This window comes from Penaeus monodon, chromosome 4 (assembly GCF_015228065.2).
Source record: "Penaeus monodon isolate SGIC_2016 chromosome 4, NSTDA_Pmon_1, whole genome shotgun sequence".
NCBI classification, from domain to species: Eukaryota; Metazoa; Arthropoda; class Malacostraca; order Decapoda; family Penaeidae; genus Penaeus; species Penaeus monodon.
In genome coordinates this window covers 8,337,486-8,357,985 of record NC_051389.1, presented here as the reverse complement: position 1 = coordinate 8,357,985, position 20,500 = coordinate 8,337,486, and the positions used below count along the sequence as shown (strand labels likewise).

The following is a 20,500-nucleotide window of genomic DNA, read 5'->3' as shown; positions in this document are numbered from 1 at the left end:
AAATATGGCAATTTCCCGAATTGTTAAGACGAACGGCGTTACAAAATTATTAATGTAAGGCAGAGAAGTTGTTTTGATCCAGCTGTTGTGATTGTGAAGATGTCCAACGTTGCAGAACAGATTGCTCTCTATCAGAGGAAATTGGAGAAATATGCCGACACGGGGGAGACAGATAAGGTAAAAGGAGATACAGGAGAGCCGATATGTAGCCGTGGATAAGGAATAAAATGCGTGAGTTGGTGTAAAAGGACTAGATAATAGGCCGAGAAATCCAGGGCAAGGGACGAGACGGAGAGGAGACCCGAGTGAACTTTTCTTTCCCGACTGATTTCTCTTTAGATAATCGGCCTTCATGACCCTAAAGGCCACGGGACTATCCAGGGCTCGTGTCTCGTCAGGCTTGGGAAGATGTCGTTTAATAGGCAGTAGAATGAGAGGATACTGGAATGAAAATACGAGACCAGCATGTTCCAGGATTCCTTTACTGATAAAACGGTTTACTGATAATAGAGATTTATGTTTTCTTGAGGAACCTTTTTTTTTTCTTGAATAAACTGCTGGGTTATATTTCTCTGCGCTCGTTAGTCTAATGGAATAGGAACTGCAGAGATAAAGAACATTTCTAATAGTAGAGAACTTGATACAAATATGAAGTCATTTGCTTCCTATTGAAGTAGGGCATTCAGGCCATGTAAGTTATAGGTCTTAAACCTTTTGCTTTTTATAAGTGATAAATCATACTAGTACAATGGCCTATATATCCTCATTACTCTGGTAAAGGCCAACAACCTGCACTTTGACAAAATTAAAACTTACAGAAATTCCCTGTGATTTATTACCATCAGTTGCCCTAAATAGGTCAGCATTGATTGATGTCTTGACCTCCATGCTATGTACCCCAGCAGTGCCCAACAAACCACTACTAGATATATTCTGACTAGATATTCCTTATATGATGATATAGCTGTGAGCTTTATCTTGCCAGTAATATCACGGTGGAGGTTTGTCGGCCTATAATGGAACACAACCTCGAAGTGTAGGTTACCGTTCTAATAGGCTATCTGGGTAAAGGGGTTAAAAGCGGGACTGTGCAAAGACAGAAAAAAAACTAAGTTAATGGCCATTTAAGAATGCATATAGTAACACAAAGCCTTAGAAAATATACCGCAGAAAGGTATAGCCACAACTGCTTATTAAAGTCCAGAAGTCTGTTTTCACATAGCTAAGTGTGATATCTTCATTTTGCTCTATGGCAAAGACTAACAAACATACAATCATGTACATTCTCGTAAAAGGAAGTTCATCAGCTCTGAAGTAATCTTGTCAAGGAACCAATATAATATCGATTTTGTCTTATATATGTAGAGAAGGTTTCTTGGGCCGTTGTAGGGGCACTCATTATCCTGCACATTAATCAATATATCAGTGGATGTTGTTTGGTTTGCTTATTAAAACAGTTTTCTTTATTTTTCTAAATATTTATGCAATCCTATTCTGAATATATACAGTATTGTCAAGTAAGGAACAGTGGAAATTCGGTACTCCTGAACAGTCCTATGCATAGTGAAAGTTGTTGACCTCTGCTGAAACACCAAAGGACAAGATTTCACTGTGATTTCGTTTATTAGATGGCTCCAGAAGCACCTCGTCACCAGGAGTCGATTATTAGACCTACTTAACTCACCATTATCCTGTTACTGGCATTTTTTGAAAAAGGAAAGTTTTTATTTGTATAACTGTTCATATTGTTGACAAAATTATAATAAAGACAGTAATAACGGTAAGGTTCGAGTAATCAAAAGAAAAACATTTTACCTGAAAATTCTGTGAATGAGGCAGACAGGTGTAGTCAGGGAAGCCTAGGCCTAGTAGTCAGCTCCTTGGTGATCAGCATTTATGAAGCGATCTATGTGTAAACAAAATTATTAAAACAAAACTGTAGTGAACAGTGTCTCTACTTATTGCCATTGGATTAAATTGTGCCTCCATTAGTTTGGACATAATTCACATTTTTTGTCAATTTTGATAGAATATGGCCATATAACTGCAGGAGAAATATTTCATTTTGAAAGTGTCTGCAGGTTAATTGATAAAAATTTGTTTATGTAGTATTAGCTTTTTTTTTGTGTGTTTTTAGCATTGTGGTTGCGGATTTTTACATTTTTTAACTTTATTCTTTTGCTAATATTCCGAGATGTTGATTGTTTGTTTATTTTATTATTATTTATTTCTATGTTGATGTTGTTATTTACTTGTTTATTAATATTGCCTAGAAAAGACAATTTTAACTTTTGGAAAAGATGATTATAATTATTGTGGATGTAATGTAGCAAATGATGAATTGCATTTTTTAAGGATGAAGTGTGAGAAGAAAGATAAGGATTTTGACACAAAATCAATAAAGTGAGTTTCACATTAGTATTACCACACAAGATGTACAATTTAATTACAGTAAAGTATCACAGTCATAATCGTAGATATTTATACACGGGAGTAGACGGTTAGAACTACGATATTGGCAGGGAAGCATAGGGATTTTTTCCATTGAATAATACTGTTGTGTGTTTGCCGGAAAGTTGTGGACTCCAAGAAAAACAGTCATATATCTTTCTTGAATTTGCCTGCATAGAGTTACTTTCTGTTCAGTATATGAGCACATGAACTAATGCTGTTGCCTTTGCAGACTTTGCACCTTCCCTCATGTAGATTTGGATAGGGCCAAGACCTTTAACATTTCCGTATTTGATGGTAACTTACTAGGTAGGTCGAAACTTTTATCATGTCAAAAACAAGACTAATGGAGGATTGTCTGCCATTGCTGGAGGAGCGCAGAGTGTACAGGCCAATACTTCATTGAACTTAGGCATGTGAGCACAGCTATTAATATAGGATTTATTCGATTACTTTACTCCTTGCTGCCCATTTATAATAGGTAGTTAATAACATTGTTTTATATTGTTGTATAAGACATTAAGTTAGATTTTGTCTGACTCTGTGCAGTACTATTCAGAACTTTCATCTTTTTTATTTATTTATTTATTTATTTTATTATATTTCTGTCTTCTTCTTCTTCTCTTCTTCTTCTTCTTCTTCTTTATTTTGTTAAATGAATATATAGATTTAATTGATTTATGGTAGTTTTTATCTTGCAATGATATGAATTCTAAGGGATTTAAAATATTTTATAGATTATCTTATCTCCAGCAAGTATGTATCTTTTGACTTGAACATTTTGAATATACATTCCTGGTGAATTAAAGTTTAGAGCTTTACAAAGAGAAGAAATAGACAGTGTCAGTGCCCTTTAAAAATACCATGGCCAACTGAAGTACACAGGTGTTTCTGTGAAAAGAAGAATACTGATAAAAATCAGAGGTATTACTTTTTAGACTCAAAAAATTAATCTCAGTATGTATTTAACAGCAATATCATCCAATGATTCTAACCTGTGAGTCTGCCACAGGCTATCATGGTTCTTCAGTTAAAGATTTTTAAAAAAGACCGTGCTTTCTCCTCAGATATCCCATTTACTATTAACTTACCAATAAAAGGCCAAAAAAACAGTTCATGTTTTTCCATTGGAACCCACTTTCAAAAAGGAAGTACTGTACATGAAATTACTTAATGTAGAATATAGAGGTACTAAATGCTAGGGCCATCATGGGTAAGTGTAATTAGTGTTTGTAGCTGATATACTGAATTTGAGTGTTTCTCAAATTGCAACTGTGGCAGTGTATGCAGAGTACATTTGTGGCAACCAAAAAATTGTATTTTGTTTCTTTGCTCTGTCTCTTGTATCAACATTGTAAAGGTATTTTTAGTTGTAGGTGAAAGTTTTCTTTATTAGAATATAAGTTGATATAGACCTAGATATAGACATATATCACATATACATGTCCTTTTGAAATGATGTTCCATTGCATGATAGCATTTATCATGAAGTAATTAGAACTGATTCTCTTGGAGCTTTGATGCTTTGCTTTTTGATAAGAGATAAACCTTGTATATATAAGCTATTTGAAATTACTATTTTCTTTTGTCATTTTCTCCTTTTTTATATTCATAGTTCTTTCCCATTGTGTTCATCTGCTTGCTATTTTTGTTCCTTGCAGTATCACATTTTTATAAATAGAGGTCATGGTTAAAAATAAAACCAGAATAAGATTAATGTGACTGTATTCTAATCAATTTGTTTTTCTTGTGATAACCCAGAATTGATGTTTCATTTTTTTTATACAGTGAAGAAGTCCTAATCCAGGAAGGTGTATGTTGTCATTATCATATACATATAATGTATTTAATTTTTTTTTGTTAACATTTGGTTTTGACTTTGATAAAATAGAATTCAGGTAGTTTGTCATTGTGAATGTCAGGTTCATAAAATTTTGATCAAAGTCTTGACCAAGGGAAATAATTTGATATAGTAGAATGCATAAGAAAAGTGTATATTTTCTGCATGTCCACATTCTTAGCAGTTGTCATGGTACCTAGGATAGGAAAGCTGAAATAGCATGCATGAAAATGTCTCATCAGTCATTTGATATGTACAATGAAAGACAACATATGTTAACTGTGATATAGCAGTTTCCACTTATCAAATTGAAAGCTGCTGTTGTATTACAGTATTGTACACATCTTTACATAGTAGATTAGGGATTATTTTGCAGAATCTGTATATGCTTTGATTACAGTTTTTGGGTGCTTCACAAAATATTCTATTTGTGAAGTTTACATTATACACCATTATAGATAGATAGTATGAATAGGCAGCCAGGAGAAAATATATATGTATATATTTATGATAATGTATGTCTAAATACTAGTATATCAATGAAAAATTAAGGTGTGGTTCATTGTATACAAAGGTAAACAATATTTCGACACCCCCTTCATAGAAGAAATGTTCACTTCACTGCGAAAAACAAAAGACAAAGGAAATGACACAAAAACCATCTTAATTTTCATAAGACAAAAGCTGTATTAACTTTGAAGTATTTAGTTCTTTTTCTCTGTTATGAAAATGTGTTATCTTAATTCTTTTGTTGTTTTCACAGCGTTTGTACTACATCCATAAGCTGAAATATCTGCAAGTGACAGTCAGCCACCTTGAAGAAACAGGGGTGGGAAGATCTGTCAATGCTCTTCGACATCATTCGGGTCTCGTAGGGGACAAGGCGGAGAGCACTTGTCAACAAATGGAAGATGATGGTGACTGCAGAAGAGGAGGAGGAGGAGGAAGAGGAGGAGGAGGAGGATGATAGACAGAGGGAGATCACACAGAAGAAGATAGGGTAAGAGAAAGAGAGAGGGACACAGAGATTAGGGGTAGGGTTGTGTGGATGTGTGTCTGTGGCGGGGCTTGGGCCTGTGTCTGTGTCTCTGTGTCTGTTTTCTGTCTGTCTGTCCATGCATATGTATGTTTGGGGGGGGGGGGGGGGGTTCTAACTTAAATATACCCATGTTATCAGTGGCTTTGATTCTTCATGAAACTCTATGTAATATCCATTTATTTCAGGATCTTGTAGAATCTAGTTTATTTTTTAATTGAGAAAGATTGTAAAGGAGTAAAAAGGATGAAGGTGAGGAGAGTAATGGCATACAATTACTATTGAGATCAACTAAAATATCGTTACTTGAGTTTCCTAAGATTATCTGGTACAGATAGAACTGTAGCTAGTAGTTTATTCTCATTGCTAGTGAATAGAAACATTAATTCATTAAATATATGGTGTTGATTTTATAACCCTATTTGGTAAAAATACATGCCAAGTCCACCACAAATTTAGTTAATTGATTTCTTTTATACATACATGGCTTGCACAAATACTTTGTCACCAAAAAAATCAATTATTAGTTGCATTTATCTCATTTGATCTATGAATTTCAGAAAGTTTTTTATTGTTATTAGTATTTTGTAACTTTAAGGTAATCATAGTGTCCAGTGGTATTAGCATCATTATTAATAGCTCTAGAAAAAAAAAACAATTCAAGGAAAGGGGAAATCAGGCATGGTTACTAGAGCTTACTAATTAAATCCTTGGTGGCCAAGTTCTTATGGAGCCATCTATATGCAGTAAAAGTCAGCGTAGGATATATTGTAAACGGTTGATATCTTTTATCTCTTAAGTAAGATATTTTAAAGATTCTGAGCATTACTGATAAAGTGGAGTTGTGTTTTAAAAATGTTAGATTTAGAAATGTGTGTTTGTGTGTATGTATAGTATAATAGAATTATCAAGTTTTATGCATTTCTTTACCAGTGTTGTAACCTTTGCAGGGAGGAGGAAGATTAAATGTACAGCGGTCTGAAAGAGAGGAGGAAGATGATGAAGGAGCTTGTAGCAGAGCAGATGATGAAATCAGGGAAGAGGAGGATGAAGAAGACAGACTCCAAATTGAAGAGTGTGGGGACATTGCAGACGACTATGAGGATGAGGTGGACTCAGGAACCTATGGCTATGGCCAGCAGAGCTCTCCTGCAGGTGGGGAAAACAGCAATGGGTACAACCCCTACACATCACAGAAAGACTACCAGTTACTCCAGTGGTAGCTCAGGAGTCTCACTGAATATCATCCCTCCAGTATGGATGCACAAGGCCTCCAGTTACAGCTCCCCAGAAGGCTCATCAGGACCCAGCGGAAGAGGCATCTCCAAGCATATCTGCAGAAGGAGGAATGGTAGCAGTTCCAGCAAGTCTCGTCAAAAAAGAATAGTAAAGAGGACAAAGATCGGCATAGGGAGAAAGAGAGACACAAGGAAAGGGAGAAGGAGAGAAGTAGGATACCTCAGGAGGCCATGAAAAGACAGAAAAAAGGATCACAAGGAAAACACAAAGACAACACAGAGATAAGGATAGAGACAAATTCACAAAGATAAACACAGGGACAAAGATAGAAGTAGTGATAGGCCTAAAGAAGAGTCAAGAAGAGAGGAGAGTGCAGATGGACAAAGAGAAGAAAAAGACAGAGGAAAGAAGAAAGATGTGCTCAATGGCTTTAGTACCCCGGAAATAAAAAAGATCAGCTGGAAAGCATGAAAGCAGAGACGGTGCAAAAAGAAATGTGGACGAAAAACGAAAAGAGAAAAGTGAAAAGAGTAGTCATGGGAAATTAGAGAAGTACAAGTAAGAAAGTTCAAGAGAAAAAGAGGGACGGGATAGACATGATACAAGTAAAGAGGGTACTCGAGAAAAGGAGAGCTCTAGTAAAAGAGAGGCAAATAGGGACAGAGATGATAGAAGAAAAGAGGAGAAACACAGGGACAAACATAGAGACAGCAGCAAAAGAGATAGGGACAAAAGTGATAGGGAACAAAAATTGACCATAGAGAAAATAGACGAAGGTCAGAAAGTGACAGAAAAGATCTGAGTAAGAAGAAGAAAAGCAAAAAGCATGATATGAGTGAAGGACTAGACTTCGGTGCAGCTTTGATGGGTCAGTACATTTTCCTCCAAGTTTGAGTTTTAAGTCATAAGTTTTTAAGTTATCATAATCATCCTCCACTATCATTATTATAATCATCATCAGTTCTACTTTTCTTTTGCCTTTATAGGGGATATTTCTTCTCTATAGAAAAATTAAGTGTAATCCTAATATTAACCCCACCATGGCAACTAATGGGATATTGCATTTTGATGTAATTTGAAGTGTTAGGGCAGGAAATAAGTTACCAAAATAAGTGTTTGTGGGTACTTCTGCACTGCTTCACATCCCGTAGAGCTTGCTAGTCAGCCCCTTCAGTGTTGAGAAGTAAGCAAATCTGTTTGTTGACTGAACTGAGCAAAAAATCAAACTAAATCATAGTGTTTATTTTTTATTTTAATCTCATCTCCAGATGCTATTTTCATTTCTTTACCACAATTTCTTTTTCATTGAAGTGAAGATGGGAATCATCAGAGAATACACACCATTTTTTAAGGGTTGCTTTGTCCCCTCTAGCTTGCCAAGGAGTGGTTTAGTATTGATATGATAGTGATCATGAAGATTATAGGGTTTTGTTTTATTTTGCAAATGTTGAGTTCAGCTTAATGTTTCTATATAAATGTAACTTCAGCATATGAGTGCATTCACTCTATGCTGAAATAATCAGTGCTTGAAGTTTGTTGAATTATAAATCTTAATGCCAATCTGAAAGCTATTTCTAGATTAAACTCAGTGCTACAGGGGATAGTATATATGCACATGCCTTTCTTACTGTGAATTTAATTGTTTTTACACCTAAATCACTTCACGAGCCCTAAGTCACCAATGAGTTTTTCTTTGTTTTCGAAAATATTCTCTGGTATTTAATGGTTGTTAGATTTTTTCTTTCTTTCTTTTTTTCACCAATGCTATCAGTATTGATGCTGTTATCATTATTAAGACTTCAGGATTATTAATATGTTTTTGGCATTACTAATAGCAACATAAAATATATGAAGATATTCTGAAAATCAAGGGAAAGGTAAACAGTATGAGGTAGGTAGCCAATCACTATTAATAATTGGCTCCATTAGTGACTTAAGTACTTAGGCAGTCATCTATGTGTAACAATTAAACTAAACTAAATCAGTGGGTGTGGCATGTACTACATCATGCCATCCCAGCAGCATTGGGTTAAAGTACAGTAAGGTTATTTCAGTTAGATTGAAAATTATTAGTTATTATGTATTAGCACACTCCATGTTCAGTAACCTTTTTCACAGTAAAAATTTTCAGGCTCTACCAGTCTTATTACATCATAGTCTACTTTTAATTTTTTTACAGTTTCCTTTGTCATGTTAAATTAGATTGATAAAGATGTCAGCAGTGTTTTTTTTTTTTTCTTCTTGATTAAGACTACTAAGCATACCAATGATTTCAGATATTCAAGAGTTTTAAAATTAGCTGTAGTTTATGAATCATCCATCACTTTTATTTTTATGTAGTTATTTTCTCAATTCAAGGTTGCTTAATATACAGTATATATATTATTTTTTTTTATCTCATATCTTCCCTTCTAATTTGTAGTAGACTTTACAAAAAATAAAATAAATAAATGAATAAATATAAAAAAAACACAACAACAGCTTCCAACATTTGATGACACCTAATTGATAGTGTTTGGTCTATGTATTCTTTGTATCTTATCAATAACTTTTGCTTTACTCTTAAAAATTATAATTTACTCTTTCTCTGAAATTTCTTTTTGTTGTATCGATTACTATTTTTGAAATGTTCAGCCTCTTCTTTATGTAGCTAGTTACATTCAGAAGTATTTGCCTTCTCTATCCTTCACTGGGTATTTGTGTGTTGAGTTTACCACACGTAATTTAGACTGGTGTTGATTTACAAATTGTATCAAATTTAAACTGCCCCCCCCCCCCCTCTTTTCTATTATTTGTAACTGATCAATTTTGTTGTATTTATTTATCAGAAGCTGGGAAATTAGGCCCAAATGAAAAAAAAAAAAAAAAAAAATCTCCCAGTTGAATTTAAAGTTAAATCTTTGTATTTTGAGTTACCTCATCTTTTCTAGAATGATCTTAAAATCTGCTAATTACTGCCAAGTTTACAATTAATTATTACTGGCATTAGGTGCCACTCATAGGCTTATCTTTTCAGGAATTATGGTTGCTTTTTCACAATTACTTGGCCAATAGTGGTTAGATAGGAATTATTATGACACTGCATGATGTCAAAAGAGACAGTTCATACACTTCAGCAATACAAAAACATATTGATGGCCTTATACATAAGTGCAGCTTTGAGTGACTTACAGGATAGGACACTGTGGGATATAATGCACTGAGACAGGTGCTGATGCACTGCTTGCCTGCCTTCCTCCTGTCAGCAGCATTTTCTCCTGTAATTCTGTAAAGTAATGGTGATTTCTTCATATATTCTGGAAGTATATCATTACTTGTATGTTCCTGTTGTTGTAATATTTTACAGATACAGGACAAAGGTTAGTCTGGAAAATACAGAAGGAAGAGAATGAGGAGGTAAAACCACAAAGGGTTCTGTGTAATTTGTTTATTGACTCTATATGGTTCTTATGAGGTTAAAAAGTGACTACCAATGTTCTTGTCAGTAATGTTTTCAACTTCTTATTTCTTGAGCATTAGCAAATATTGTTTTATATTTCTTTCTTTCATATTTTAGCTCTTCTGTCATTCAATTCCTGAATGATGATCATTTTATGAAGTTTTTCTTACCAGAGCTTTTGTCCACTTCATTCAGATTATTTCAATCACTGGTGTAGGTAGCATTTTTTTCATCAGGAGAAGAAAGCTGTATTATGTAACATATTATGAACATTTGTTTGTATTGACCTATTTTATAATTAATGCAATTAATTTATTCTTCAGCCCAATATGAATAAAAGTAATTGAAGCTTCCATTGGGAGTCATGGCCAGTTTATTAATATGTATGAAAGAAAATCATATTTTTTCTCAGTTAATATCCTTTGCTTACAGATATACATATAGTACATACATACCTAGTGTTCAAAATGTTGTTTACTCAATATGTGATTCCCAGTAGCTGATGATTGTATTTTGTTCTTAAATAAGTATTTTCTTCATAGGATTATCTTTGCATTTCTTCCTGTTGCTATAGCTGACCTAAAAGAAGGCATTGCACAAACATTTCTAAATAACTTTTTGTGGGTTATTTTGCAGTTGCTTTTGTACAAGTGAACACTTATTTACAGTACAACTTTTTTTCTTTTTTCTTTTGTTTCTTTCTTATTTATTAATTCTGTCAAGTAAGACAAGGACAGGTCAGATTTTGTGGAGGATTATATAAACTATATATGTTTAATTTTGATTATGTTGTATGACACACATTTAGTGATTGTATGACTGCACTTCAGTATTTGTTCGTGTAGAGACATCTTGCATCTGTCAGTATACCTTCAGTTTTAACAAGTTCATGATATTTTGTTAATTGGTCCAGATTCACCTCATCTTTCATAAAATATGCAGCATTCTAGCATTAGTCTAATATCTTTGGTAGTAATTTTGCCTTGGATGTGCAGTTATATATATGCTAATGGTTATATAAGATTTTTTTTCTATAACAGGCTTAGAATCACCAGTGAAAAAGAAAAAGAAGAAAAAGAAAAAAGACTCACAGAAAGACAGGGAAAGTTCAGATGAGGGACAGCATCCTCAAGCAAGTCATCTAATAAGAGAATGCTATCTGATGGGGAGGTTTACCAGATGCTAAGAAGGTGTGAACTAGATCTAAGAAAGCATTGCTTGGAACTAGAGTGAAGGATAAACTCACATGATTTTGTGAACTGAAATAGATAGATCCTGACCTAAATGACCTAAAGAGAATCATCGTAACATAATATATGCTATTGATAGTGCTTGGTGATAATGATGTTTCCATGTCCTCACAGCAAATGACTCTCTTCCTTTAACTTACAGCAAAGATTATTGGCAAAGCCACCAACCTTACCCTCCCTGCCGTCCTCAATAAGTCTTGCCGCCAGAGGAGCCCTTGCTTCCAGAGATAACACCACAATTACAAGCCACTGCCAAGACTTCAGTTAAAAGATGATCCAATGGAACACATGTCCTCCAAGATGACTGAAGAGGAGGCCCTAAATATCATGTTTCAGTCAAAGAATAACAGGTATTTTGCTATATTCTGTAACGATTTTGAGGAAACAGACAAATTTTCTGTAGTAGTCATGTAAAAGTTCAAGTGGACATGAAGTGCCTATGTAATGCAGTATTTCATAAACTAATATGGCCAGTAGCTTCTTGATACATGCACTGGTATTAGAATACATATCACATAAATAATAGAAAATTAGAATAGGAATGGTTTGTGTGTTGTTGTTTTTAGGAAGATGCCTGACACTAGCATTATACAGCTTTGGTTATTAATTATTTATTCCTTGACTGACTGCTGTAAAAGATATACAGTTGTTTTTTTCTTCCATATGTATATAATGATGAGAAGGAACTCAATCATATTCACTTATGATAATACTCTTATAGAATGGATTGCATAAAAACTGGTGCATAACAGTTCTGTTATATTATGTCTAATCCCCAAATTGAAGAGCTATTATTATTTTCCTTGGCTAAATAAGACCCAAAGTGCCAAATTTCTCGTCTGTGGCACTGTTTTGTCATAAGAATACAGTATAAGTTCTGAACTCTGATGCAGTTGGTCAGTGTTGACAAATTCAAAACAAGAGAGAGCATCACATACTACAAATTTTGTTCAAGCTCATTTCCCAGGTCTCAAATATTTAATCCTTTCAGCATTCAGCTACTTGCCAATTTTGTCTGTATTCTGCCGTAGCAGTAATTCACTTTTGTTGTAACAATATTCTTTCGTAAGTTTGGGAAAGGGAAGAATGAACAAGTTTCTGATGCATTTTCGGAATATATGCAAATAAATGTAGGAGTAATCCTCGCACACATGTAACATTAATCCTGTGCACTCATTCATTTCTGTAGGGATAACATTTCTTAAATATGAATGCCTCCTTCAAGAAAGTTGTCATTTGGAAGCCAAAAGTGAAAGTGCCCTAATTAACCAAGTGTCGCCAGGAAAATGCTATGCCCAATTTAGAATTTTTTTGTGAAATGTCTGCACATACATGACTGCAAGTTATTTTTTTTATGCTATGAGTATCAATGGTGTTATTTATATTATAGACATTATAATTAAATAATGTTATTGATGTATTATAACAGCAGTATAAGAAAACAAAATATTTTCAAAAATCAAGGAAAAAGGTTAATAAGTGAGACAGGTAGTACTTGTAATTGATTCATAATTGACTTAGTACAAGTGGAGCCATCTATGTGTAAAAAACAATTAATAAAATAACCTTTCAGTGGGCATGTCACGTAATTATATGCCATACCTATTGGTTTAGGGCTAAGTAAAGAATCACATTTTCATTTGAGTGAGCTGTAACACATCTTCACATGTGACAATATAGTTAATCTGTAAATGTGTAAGGTATAGTAGTGAAACACATTGGCTTTAAGTGTTAAAAGAGACAGACTCATTGTCAAGGTTCGAACTTATAAAAAGATATAAGAATCAGAACGGTCAAGGTCAACGGAAAAAAAACAACAGAGGACACATACAGAAAGGTTTACACTATTAACGGCACTAAGATACACTATACATACACATACATAGCAAAATATGTACAATCAGGAGCGTGGGAGTGGAGAGATGAATGCAGCGGAAGGCGAGGTCACATGGCGGAAGGGAGCACACAAGTAGAAGTCCGGGCACAACGTACTGAATTTTTTGACTGTGCTCCTTTATTTGACCCGACGATGTTTTCGACGACATCCCGTCCCCCACACGGGAGACGCCACTTTTGACCGAGTATAATCGCGGTGGAAGGTCCAGTGTATATTCGGGAGAGATCTCCCATGCGTGAGGCGACCAATCACAGCAAGCTACTGCCGCCGCCGCGGCTCAGTGAACCTCTGAAGGACAAGCAGTGCCAAGATGACTTGACATACTCGCCCACTTTTAAGATAATCATACCGGAGTGGATATATCTCAACATCTTGGGCACAAGGTTCTTGTTCCTTCTAGCTGGGATGCGTCGGTTTCCTATGGTGAATGCAGCTCCAGGACCTTCCTTCCGTCACCCGCACTCCCAGGCGATCACGGTCCTGCTTCTGTCGGACTTGGTGCACCGTCGCTCCTCCACCAGTCCCTCTACTCCCGGTAGCTTTTCCGGGGTCTCCTCGGCAGGCAGCTCCTCCGGGGTCTCCTCGGCAGGCAGCTCCTCCGGGGTCTCCTCGGCAGGCAGCTCCTCCGGGGTCTCCTCGGCGGGCAGCTCCTCCGGGGTCTCCTCGGCGGGCAGCTCCTCCGGGGTCTCCTCGGCGGGCAGCTCCTCCGGCATGTCCTCGGCAGGCAGCTCCTCCGGCATGTCCTCGGCAGGCAGCTCCTTCGGGGTCTCCTCGGCAGGCAGCTCCTCCGGCAAGTCCTCGGCAGGCAGCTCCTCCGGCAAGTCCTGGGCAGGCGACGACTCATGCGGCGCATCCTGGGCAGGCGACGACTCATCCGGAGTGAGTTGTCTTTCACAGCTTATGTGAAGAAAATCATAATAGATAAGAGAAGCTTGCCCATACTCATAAGGGCTGTCTCCTTCCAGCTGTTCTCAAGTTATTTTAGTTTATAGTTCCACATTGAAGCAAAATATTGTACCAACTCTTCTTACACAGCATTATGAAAATCCCAAGACACCTGACAAGTACTGTACAGGGATTTACATTTGTCAACACATGGACAAACTGTGAACATTTTTGTCCTGGGCAGGCGACGACTCATCCGGCGCGTCCTGGGCAGGCGACGACTCATCCGGCGCGTCCTGGGCAGGCGACGACTCATCCAGCGCGTCCTGGGCAGGCGACGACCTCATCCGCACGTCCTGGGCAAGGCGACGGGTCCTCCGGCGCGACTTCGGCAGGTAGCTCTTCTGACAGCCCGATGCTCACCATATCTGGGCTGGGCATCCCACGCCAACTGGTCGTTCGGGTGCACATCCCGCACCCACCAGTTTTCCAGCGGACATGCAAACGGCAGCTAACGTCCTCCGATTACGTGCAGTCGCTGGCGTGGTGTTCACTGTCGGCTCAGGCTCCTCGACCGCACCTGCTGTCTCTCGACAGCCGTCCCGGGAGTCTCTTACCTTTTGCTGACAGGATTCCCGCTGCAACGGCTCCTTGGGAGACGGAACGCGTCCAGTGCGACTCTGTCGGTCAGTCGCCTCTGGCCACTTCATACCCCTGGACTTGAGTTTCCTGATGACGTGCTCCCTCGCGTAAGAGGGCCACAAGGCAAACTTGCTCTGCCTTCCGTACGTTTCCTCTTCGGGTTCCTGCGACGCTGCTCTTCGACAGCTGCCTCTGTATCTCCGTTCGGTAGGTCAGGGCCAGCTGCTCGTGTTGATCCTCTCCTGCTCTGTATGTAGTGATAAAAGGCCATGCCTTCAAGGCCTAACAGTTCACCTTCTTCAGTAGTCCCTCATGGTGCCGTTTCCAGACCGTCTGATCTGGCAAGGTCGCCAATGTAGGTTCGACTTATAAAGATTAAGAATCAGAACGGTCAAGTCAACGGAAAAACACCATGGAAACAAACAGAAACTTTACTATTACGGCACTAAGATACACTATACATACAAATACATAGCAAAATATGTACAATCAGGAGCGTGGGGAGTAGAGAGGATCCGCGGAGCAGGCGAGGTCACATGGCGGAAGGGAGCACACGAATTTTTGACTGGTGTCCTTTATTTGACCCGACATGTTTACAACGACATCCTCATCCCCACACGGGGAGACAGCCAAATCACGGATGACCTGGGACCGCCCACTTTGACCGAGTATACATCGCGGAAGGTCCAGTGTATTTCGGGAAGAGATCTCCCCATGCGGTGAGGCGACAAATCACAGGCAAGCTACTGCCGCCCCGCGAGCTCCAGTGAACGTCATGAGAAGGACAGCAGTGCCCAAGATGAACTTGACACTCATACATAAAAAGATAGCAAGCAACTTACTGATATAGAGTAAAATATAGAGTATCAAAAACACAAGGTTGGAAATTCAACACAATTTACTTTGTTTTCTCTTCCATTATTTGCTTACATATTTGTATTGTTAGTATCTAAAATGCAGAAAAAAACACATTAAGTATGGAAATTGTGGTTGATAGTATAAAGTGATTTGTCTTTCACAGCTTATGTGAAGAAAATCATAATAGATAAGAGAAGCTTGCCCATACTCATAAGGGCTGTCTCCTTCCAGCTGTTCTCAAGTTATTTTAGTTTATAGTTCCACATTGAAGCAAAATATTGTACCAACTCTTCTTACACAGCATTATGAAAATCCCAAGACACCTGACAAGTACTGTACAGGATTTACATTTGTCAACACAGGACAAACTGTGAACATTTTGTTCATGAATAGGAATTTATATCATATATATTTGTGTGTGTGTGTGTTTATATATATATATTATATATATATATAATATATATATATTATATATATATATATATATATATATAATATATTGTATATATATTGTGTATATATATATACATATATTAATATGAAAATTAGGTCAGACAGCTTCAAATTGTTCTAAGTCAAGGCAACAATTTTGCTGGTAATCGGTGACAGGTCATGGGTGTTAGGTGAATCTTCAGCTCATGGTTGATAATATAGTATGTTTTTGTAGACTTGCTGAATATACATATTTCTTATAAATAAATATTTGAATGTATAAAATACATCTTTTGCACGTGTGAAGATGTTCATTCTCATTCATATTGTTTCAGAATTTGGCCATCTTGGTGATGAGCAGAAAATGATTGAGATTGATTGATTGATTTTTTTTTCCTGTTGCTGAGAACAAGATAAACATGTTATGACATTTTGTTATGTTACTCTAACATCCATATAGCAAATACTGTATGCTATTGGTATCAAGTTGATGTATGAATATTCGTTTTTTATCCTCATATAGCTATATTGCGGCAAGATGTCACGTGTAAATTGGCAACAGGTTTTCAATTGAATATAGTTTTTTGTCATCAAAACTGTTAAAAGTAAACACTTGATGTGGATTTATTAACCAAATGCTCTTCTTAGAATCACTTATGTTCATTAAAAGGATAATTTATATGTTTTCTTATGTATAATACATATTTGTGTTACTACATACTTTTTTTTTTTAAATATACCAATATAGATGGATTGTTTGTCTTTTTCAGACGTAGTAAAATGTACTCAGGGAAAGTAACTGGATTGGCCTATGTGCCAACACTGTATGAAGCCTGCATCAGAGTCTTACAAGAAAATATTGATGGTAAGTTTGTTACAATAAAAGAATTCAGGATTGATGGAAAGCAGAGGGAAATTCTTATGATATTCTCCAATATTCTCTGTCAGTTTCAGCTACATATTTTCCTCTCTTGCAGCTCTTGAGTTTACTGGTGGAATTCCCTTTGAGATTCTGCAACCAGTTCTAGAGCGAGCATCTCCAACAACAGCTTATAACTCTTGAAGATTATAATTCATACTTATTAGAGGATACAGATGTGTTATGGGAAACCCACTGTAAAAGAGATTTCAAGAACAAAGTAAGTATAGATCATGAATGATTTTTTTTCTTTCTTTCTTTCCTGTTTAAAGAAATCTTCTGGCACATAAGTAGTTACTTGATGTTCAGAGGAAAGACTTATGTTCATTGATAACTGATCATTCTTAAACACAGTTCTTTAAAGTGAGTTAACCCAATAAACTGACGGGTAGCATTCTAGTGGCCTGGGCCTCGCTGCCGGGGGCTTATATCGTCGCCCGAGCATGCGCGACCCACTCATGCCAAATTACCACATCCCATGCCGTTTCTTCGTTAATACTACGAAGATATGTTGTATTTTCAATTTTCATTATTTTTTACAGTCTCTACTTGCCAAACTTCCTGATAAATCGAGATAACTGAAGGGCATTTTTGTGTTATATAGACTCCATAGTGATCATTATTCGGTCTTAGTCCGAATAAAATAAGAGTCTGTGGCATCATGGAAGTTGAAATGTCGGTTGTTGCATTTTTTTTGTTTTGCATGTAAAAATAGAAAGTTTAGAAACCGACTTAATCACTACTTTCACTGGCAAAAAAATATCTTTTGCCGTGAATGTAACAAAAAAAAACTCATGGCATGTTCATGCATACTCTATGGCATGTGGTACGTGCCCCGGCAGATGGTCCCACCATGCCATGGCATGTAGTACATGCACCGTCGGCAATGGGTTAACCCAATGACCACAGTCTTTTTGGCAGCTGCGTGTAAACCATATCTGTATGAGCTATGCACGCACTGGGTACTATTCTCTTCTGCACTTATTTCAGTACTCTCTCACCTGCTGCTAACTGAAATTTGACAAAAATGGCTGCTTTGACATCAACTTTTACATATACTCATATTTTTACATTGATTTACTTTTTCAGATACTCACTGTTACACAATGTATAATCAGTTGAAATGATAGCAAATACTCAACTTGAGCTGATCTTTTGTGATTTTGATCATGAATAAGAATCAACTAGTGTAGGGGACCATCAAAAGATGGTATTCTTTTTTTTTTTTTAGTTGAATTCAGTTCTATGTCGGCAGTAATTTTTTGTCCCTTAAAAATACATGTGATCAGATGTTTACACACCTCCACAGAAATTAGAAGAGATGGAAACCTGGAGAGAGATGTGGATTCGGTGCTTTGATGAACGTGAAAGGAAGCTGAAGAACTTGAATCAGAAGTAGGCCAAAAGTTTGTTTCCAAAGCTGAACCAAAGCGTACAACAAATTGGCTTTTGTGAACACTGCATGCAAAGTGCCAAAGAATGTTGCACGTGCTCAGGTAAGAGGTCCTTTGTCTCAGGTTCCTTGCTATTAGAGGACTTGAAATAGAATTAGAATTATTTGTAATATTCCAGAGCAACATATATTTGCAAGTTTTCTCTGTAGATCTACCATATGGTTACTTTAACTTTTCTTTTCTCCCTCTTCTTTTCTTTTCTCCATAACGTATAGAGTTGATTCAGACTGATGTTCAGAGTAATTTGCCAAAACTGTAGATCATTTCATCTCATTAACTCATTCTATTCTTACAAATATTTGGCTTTGTGTTAGGCAAAGTATGGGACAGCAGTTTGCATCGAGCTCTGCAGCAAAACCAGGGAAGGCCAATGAGGTGGCAGCCAGAAAAAACGGCAATGCGAATGCACAAAAAGCAGAAAGAGCAAGCAGCAAATCCTCCTCGTCCTACAGCAGGTAGAACAATATATACATATAGTGAATACATACATATATATATATATTATATGTATAATATATATAAATACAGATACATATACATATATTATATATATATATATATATATATACATATACATATAAATATATATATATACATATTATATATATATATATATATATATATATATATATACATATATATATATATGTATATATCTATATATACACACACACACACACACACACACACACACACACACACACACACACACACACACACACACACACACACCACACCACACACACACCACACACACACACACACACACACACACACAACACACATACACACACATACACACACATACACACACATACATACATATACACATACATACACATATACATACACACATACAACACTATATATATATATATATTATATATATATATATATATATTATATATATATATATCTTATATATATATATAATACACACACAAACTTATCTATTGACTACAGTGTCATATGAAGAGATTAGAGCAATTTCAAAGAATTTGTTTGTGACCTATAGACAGTAAGATAAAGATCTGCAAAGTGATTAATACAGTCTAAATAATGCTCTGTTATGAAGAATATTTCTGTAATGATATGAAAGTTTGAATTTTTAATGATTTTTATATATGTTAAGATTGCATTTTTATACACCAGTAATGATAATAAAAATTGTGCTTAAAATCTGTAAAGATATATATATATATTTTTTTTTTATTATACATCAGGATTGCTCAATTGGATAATTTAACAATAATAAAATATGTATTCTATATAGATAGTATACATTTTATATGATTATCTAAATGAGGAATTTTAACTCGCATATTTCAGGATTTCATAATATATGATCTTAAAAAACAGTTATATCTCTTACAGCTAAGAACAAGAAGGTAGCACCCCTTATGGCCAAGACGCGACAGTTCTTCAAGAAAGCGTTCCGACGTTGAGCTCCTCCTGAAAGCATTCCAGGAAGGGCATAGGTTTGCCAGCTTCAAGCAGACTAAACAGATGAAAGTGGTACTCAGCCAAAGGTTCATATTTCTATCCATTTTAGTTTGGAGATACCAGTGTAGAGTAATGTTTTCAGTGTTGCAGTGTCATGTGTTACATTTGGTCTTTTAAAACCTTTCAGATTGACATATCCATCTATACCGTTTAGAGAGAAGGGTAATATACATGTGTATGTTTTTCCCTTGCTTTTTTTCTTTATTTTTATTGATTTTTTTTTTCTTTCTTTCTTTTTTTCTGCTTTCCAAATTACAGTGGGTACATTACATATTCATCTCCTTGCCATATGAAAGTAAAGTAGTAACAATATGCATGTATCTGCTAACCATCACACAAATGTACTCATTTAATCAAGTGCTCAAACCTACTACTCTGACCTACTAGTATACACTCACATATCCACCTATCCATCCATCCGTTATGACACAAAAAATGCATAAACACATAGAAACACAATCACAGAAACCCAACCCCAGACAGAAACTCCTGCACACCACACTCAAATGGAAAAACACAGACACAGAAAGACCCACACACCAATGCAGAAACACACACATCCACACACCCCAACACAAACATATGTACACACAAATGCACTCACTCACACACTAACTCACTCACTCACTCACTCACTCACTCACTCACTCACTCA

General features: G+C 36.3%; 1 pseudogene; it reads left to right on the top strand.

Moving 5' to 3' along the window:
- Positions 1-73: 73 nt before the first annotated feature.
- LOC119570047 lies at positions 74-19,965 on the top strand (annotated as a pseudogene).
- Positions 19,966-20,500: the final 535 nt, after the last annotated feature.